We start from the raw sequence: 6,635 nt of genomic DNA, 5'->3' as shown, positions 1-6,635 counted from the left end.
ATCTGAAACCCTCACCATCGTAACCGACGGAGAGCAAGGCCATTCGTGAATCCATCTTTTATCTTGTACTTGTTTCAGTCATTGGACAGCAGCCACGCTGAGGTACCACCTTGAAGAATTTTGTCAAACAAATTGCCAGTCCCCCCACACCTCCCTTTATTCTTATTTTTAAACCTGACACTTATTCTATTGGTTTCTTTTGCCGAACTGGTAAGTTATAGGAATGTAAACGAACCAACACTGGATGTGCGGTGGTGGTAAGGGACAAACACAAGGATACACACACGTACATACATCAACCTAGTACACGCTGTGAAGTGGTTAGCATTAGGAAGGGCATCGTCCAGCTCCGGAAGCCTGGCTCAGTCCTGCTGGTCCTTGGGTCCCGTCAAACTGTCCAACCCATGCAAGCATGGGAAACAGACATTGAATAATGATGATGATGGTGACGACAACAATGGTGGTGGTGGTGGTGGTGGTGGTAGTGATTGTAGTTGTAATAGCCACAATAGTGGTAACTGGTGGCAGTGGTAGTAATAATGGTAGTAGCTGTGGTAATAATTGTGGTGGTGATGGTAGTTGTAGTAGTTGTAATTGTGGTTGTAGTGATAGTTATTGCAGTAGTGATGGTAATTGTAATGGTGGTAGTAGTAATGTTGGTGGTCGTAGTGGAAGAAGTAGTAGTAATGGTAGTAGTAATGGTGGTGGTGGTGGTAGTAGTAGTAGTAGTAGTAGTGGTAGTAGCGGTGGTGGTGGTAGTAGTAGTAGTAATGGTGGTAGTAGTAGTAGTAATGATGGTGGTGGTAGTAGGGGTAGTAGCGGTGGTGGTGGTAGTAGGGGTAGTAGTAATGGTGGTGGTGTTTGTAATAATGTCATGGTGGTGGTAGTTGTGGTTGTAGTAGGAATTGTTATGACATTAGTATTAGTACTACCTGTAGTGGTGGTAGTGGTGGTAGTTAAGTCTGGTTTAGGGAAACACCTTACAAGTGACAAAACCCAGATGTTTCAGGTGTGCCAGGTAAGATGTGGTATGTTAATAAATAGTTTAGAAGAGCAGAGGATATCATAGTAGCAGTGGACTAAGTAAAATGAGTGGACAGTCCTTTTTTACAGGTGCCAGTACCATGTAAAATGCACTTGTGCTGGTGCTGCATAAAAATGCACTCATGCTGGTGCAGCATGAAAAACACTGGTGACGGTGCTGTATAAATGCAGTCATACAAGTGGTGTGTAAATGCACCAATGCCAGTGGTATGTAAGAAGCACCCAGCTGGTATTAGAAAGGGCATCAAACTGTAGAAACTCTGCCAGATCAGATTGGAGCGTGGTGCAGCCATCTGGTTCACCAGTCCTCAGTCAAATCGTTCAACCCATGCTAGCATGGAAAGCAGACATTAAATGATGATGATGATGATGTTCTTATCAAACCATCCAGCCCATGCCACCATGGAATAATGGACGTTAAAGGATCGTGATGATATGGGAGTGGGAGACTTCCATCGGTCATCAATGACCATGGGATTGCACCTAGAAAGCTACCCTCCGAGGCACAAGTCCGGGCAAGGAAATTTATGGAAGACCAGCAGTCGCCTATGCATACCGGCCTCCCCTCTTCCTGCCATCAGTGTTATCCAAGGGAAAGGCAAAGGCCGATACAGTTATTAGACTGTGGCCATGCTGGGGTACCACCTTGAAGAATTTTTGTCAAATGTATCGACCCCAGTATTATTTTTTTAAAGCCTGTTACTTATTCTATGAGACCCTTTTTGCAGAACCACTAAGTTTTAGGAATGTAAAAACACCCATGCTGGCTGTCAGGCTGTGGTGGGACACAAATACACACACACACACACAACTACAAGTGTCTTTTATAAGATTTGAAAATAAATTCTGATCAGATTATAATCATATTTAATGCAAGAATGGAATTAACAGAAAGGAAATTTATCACTTTTTCGGTGGGTGGATGACGCTTACCTAGCATATCTTTGATAAATGACATTGATATACATTGTCATACCTATACACATGTGTGTGTGTGTGTGTAAATAGATAGATAGATGTGTGTATATTTTTATATATATATATATATATATATATATATATATATATATATATATATATATATATGGATATGTGTGTGTATATATATATATATATATATATATATACAGACATTATATATGTATATGGATATATGTGTGTGTATATCTATGTATTTGTATATATATATATAAATATTTGTCTCCATCTGTGTGTGTGTGCATATACACACACACACACACACACACACACACTTATGTATATGTGCAGATATATAAATATACACACATACATACATATGCAAATATATATACTTACATATAAATACATGGATATCAATGCACATCAGCACATGTTGATGGAGTCTTACAGGAAGGGAACAGCAGCAAACACAAAGACATTGAAGCGTGAAACTGAGAGCTTCGTTCTCATTGGTGGACACACACGCAATGGTTAAGATAGATGTGTGTGTGTGTATGTGTTTAAATACTTGCATGATGTTGCTTTGATATCATGCACATTCTAAAGTCCCAATGCACGAAATGGGGGATTAAGGTGGATTAGCTTAGGGTCTGTGTATAGAAATGAAGGAAAATATCTGTGCTGAGTCTGAGAGGGAGGGAAAATAAAATGGGTAGAGATTCTACAAAAGAAAAGGAAAAATATAAGGAATATTAAGGTCTTGTCTGGAATAGAAACATATCTGGGGAGAAGAAAGAAACTGCTGTTTAATTCTTGCATTTTTTGTTACTATATTTCTGTTGAAATGCACTGATTATGTCTCAATTAATTTTGAAAAAATGAAGAATTTAGTAAAATAGTTTTGTTGTTGTTAATCTTAACCATTTTGTTACTTTATTTCTGTTGAAACACTGTTTTTTTTTATTTCAAGTCATTTTGAAAAAATATTGAAGAATTTAATAAAAATGTCATTAATAAGATGGTGTTTGGAAGATAAATTCACAAGAAAGGCTTCTTTCAGTTTCCATCATCCATCAAATCCACTCACAAGGCATTGGTTGACCCAGGACCATAACAGAATACTCTCGCCTGAGATGGCACACTGTGGGACTGAACTCAAAAGCCATCTGTTTGCAAAGCGAGCTTCTTAACTACACAGCCAAGGAACAGGCTGTCCATAAGTTTCCTTTACAATTTCAAACGCTCGGAAAGAGAATAAAAAAGGGTCACTCACCAGGTTGCCTGCAACCAATGGGGCCCATGTGGAAGTGTTCTGATGTTTCTAATAAAAACTATTTTTATTTGCTTTAATAATTAGACTGCGGCCATGCTGGGGCATCGCCTTGAAGAATTTTAGTTGAACAAATCAACTGCAGTACTTTTTCTTATAAGCTTGGTACTTATTTTATCGGGCTCTTTTTGCTGAACTGCTAAGTTACGGGGGCATAAACATATCAGCATCGGTTGTCAAGCAGTGGTGGGAAACAAAGACACGCAGGCACACACACACATACACACGCACACCTGCTCACCACAAAAAAACTGATATCCTGAAACCAAAATCACTGGTGATGGTGCCACAGAAAAAGCACCCAGCACACTCTTGGAGTGATTGGCATTAGGAAGAGTACCCAGCTGTCGAAACCAAGCCAAAACAAGACAGTGAAACCTGGTGCGGCCCCTTAGCCTTACCAGCTCTTCCCAAGCCGTCTAACTCATGCCAGCTTTAAAAACAGACGGCAAATGATGATGATGATGATGATATATATAATGGTCTTCTTTCAGTTTTTGTCTATCAGATCCACTCACAAGGTTTTGGTAAACCTAAGGCTATAGTAAAAGACACCCAAGGCGGCACGCAGTGGGACTGAACCCGGAACCATGCAGTTGGGAAGCAAGCTTCTTACCACACGGTTTTCCAATAAACTCTGCTGAATTACCCTTATTTTCAATTTTTTCTGCATTTTATTTTTCAGATTGTAAAGGGAATTTATAGACACCGTGTGTATTGGTGTTTCATGGGAAACCGATCTCATATTTGTTGAAAACAGCATATTTTGTTGAAAAAAATATTTAGTCAAAGGCAGTTGTGTGGCCCTTCAAGTTTTGTTGTTGTTGATGGGTAACACCTTGGAAGGAAGTGTGAAATCTAATTGTCTTTGGGAGAAGTAACTGGAAATTCTTGGAGAGGGAACTTAACTGTGAAGAATTACTCAGCGTTATCAATGTTTTTCGTGTTGTTGAATTGAAAAACGATGTGTGTGTGTTGAGAGAAATGAAGGATTAGATGTGTGTGCTTGTGTGTGTGTGTGTAGAGAGAGAGAGAAAAATGAGATGTGTGCTTCTGTGTGTATATGTGTGTAGAGAGAGAAATGAGATGTATGTGCAAATTGAAGTAAATCATTGTGTTTGTGTGTGTGTGTGTGTGGAGAGAGAGAGAGAGAGAGAGAAATGAGATGTGTGTGTATGTGCAAATTGAAGTAAATGACTGCGTGTGTATGTGTGTGCTTTTATGTAGATGTGCATGTTTAGAGATATACGTGTTTGCGTGTCGATGGAAATGATTTGAGCGTGTATATGTGCGTGGATTGAAGGAAAAGATTTGCTGTGTGTGTGTCTGTGTAGACATGCATGTCTGTTTATAGGTGTACCTGTTTGTATGCGTATGAGTGTAAGTGTGTGACAGACAGAAAGAGAGAGGAGGGGAGAGAGGGCACGTGAACGCGTTCGTGCAATGAATCTATGAAGCCAGTTAGTCGTACATCTAATTATGAAGCTTCAACCAGCTACAACGTCACTGTGGTCTGTATGTCGTATCCAGCTTCGTTTGCACTCTATCAACCTTCTTATATAAGTTATAATTGTCACTTACCTTTTAGCCATCGTCATCTTCGTCAACACAGCGAAGCAGAAAAAGCCAAGACAATCCCCCAGACGTTAATTAATCAGCAAAACCATTCCAAGTTTTGTTTCCAAAGTATTTTTTTTTTGTTCTTTTCTTTACCATTCTCTTCGAGATTTGCTGAAAATATTTCTTGGTGACACATATAACAGCTTTAATAAAGAATCCACACATTCTAGCTAATCAGAAAGTACCTTTTGCTTTCGCTGCTGTCTTTTATTTTCCCTTATAAATAATGTATGAATGTATGTGTGTGTGTTTCTATATTTTTCTTTTTCTTCTTTTTCATTCTTTCTTGTATGTTTATTCTTATGTCTCTCGAGTTCGCTTTTATTTTTTGTTTTGTTTTTAACTCAAAATGAATGTAATATACGTGAAACGCAAAAAAAAAACAAAGCAAAACAGGTAGCAATAAATTTTGAAGCAGATATGTCGTGGGTTGGATAGTCATTAAAGGAACAACACGTTGGATCTCCCTTGTGCCGTGCTAACTTACTGGATCGTAATTGAAGCAACGAATGTTAGATTCTCTAAAAAAAACAGATGTGTTCACAATATATTTGTGTCGTACAGCGCAAGATTAAACGAGAGCTACATTCATCATATACAACCCAATTGAGAACCGTCCATAGAATAAATGAGATTCTACATCCATGGTATATATATATATATATATATATATATATATTGGCATACCTCCGCAAGTGTACCCCTCCGATTGTGTTTCCTCATAACTATCAGAAAAATTGATATTTTTTTGTGAAATTTTCTACATTTACGCTTCAGATAGTGTAGATACCAATTATATCGAAATTTTATGTGAAAAACTTGTCTGAAGGGTGGGGAAAGGAATTATAGGAAATTCACCCAAGTTGACTTCGTTTCCTCGTAACTTTCAGAATATTTGGTATTTTTTGATGAAGTTTTCTCCAAATACCTTCTCAATCTCTACAGTATGTACTGGCTTTAGAGCCACTGCTGCGAAAATTGGAGACTTTGAGAGGCACCCTCGCGAACTACGACGTGGGAGAACCGTGTCGGTATACACTGACGATGTCACCATCATAGTGTCGAACACTAGGCGCAGAGACCTGGTTGGCACTACTCTAAAAGGTGACGAAGCGGTGATAGGAACAAAAATTAACCTAGAAAAGTCAGTAGGCCTGCAGCTCGGCACCTGATGAGGCAGGTCCACGCCGTCCAATAACGTCGTGGGACGCTGGATGAAGGGACTGGTTAAATTGCTCGAGGTCTAGGTGGAAAAACTGAGACGAGGTAACAAGCAGGGTGACCAATCTCACCCAGAAATTGGCCGAGAGAAAGCTGAAAGGTCGAACAGAGGTGGCGAACGCTTACATCGCCTCCGTTATATATTATCGTTCGACCGTCGTGCCCTACCCCCGTTTATCTCTGACCAAACTGGAGCGCATACCCTTCCGCTTTGTGAAAGGGATGCGTTCCACTTGTCAGGCGCTTCATTTGCTCCCAACACCCGCTGAGTAATTCTTCACAGTTAAGTTCCCTCTCCAAGAATTTCCAGTTACTTCTCCCAAAGACAATTAGATTTCACACTTCCTTCCAAGGTGTTACCCATCAACAACAACAAAACTTGAAGGGCCACACAACTGCCTTTGACTAAATATTTTTTTCAACAAAATGGATGCTTAGGCGACATCTCCAGCTCTTCCTTGGGGGTGAGCAGGTGTGGACACCGTTTGTCGGACACGAT

The sequence above is a fragment of the Octopus bimaculoides genome, chromosome 16 (assembly GCF_046866305.1).
Source record: "Octopus bimaculoides isolate indiv1 chromosome 16, ASM4686630v1, whole genome shotgun sequence".
In the NCBI taxonomy this organism is placed as follows: Eukaryota; Metazoa; Mollusca; class Cephalopoda; order Octopoda; family Octopodidae; genus Octopus; species Octopus bimaculoides.
This window is presented reverse-complemented; position numbering follows the sequence as displayed.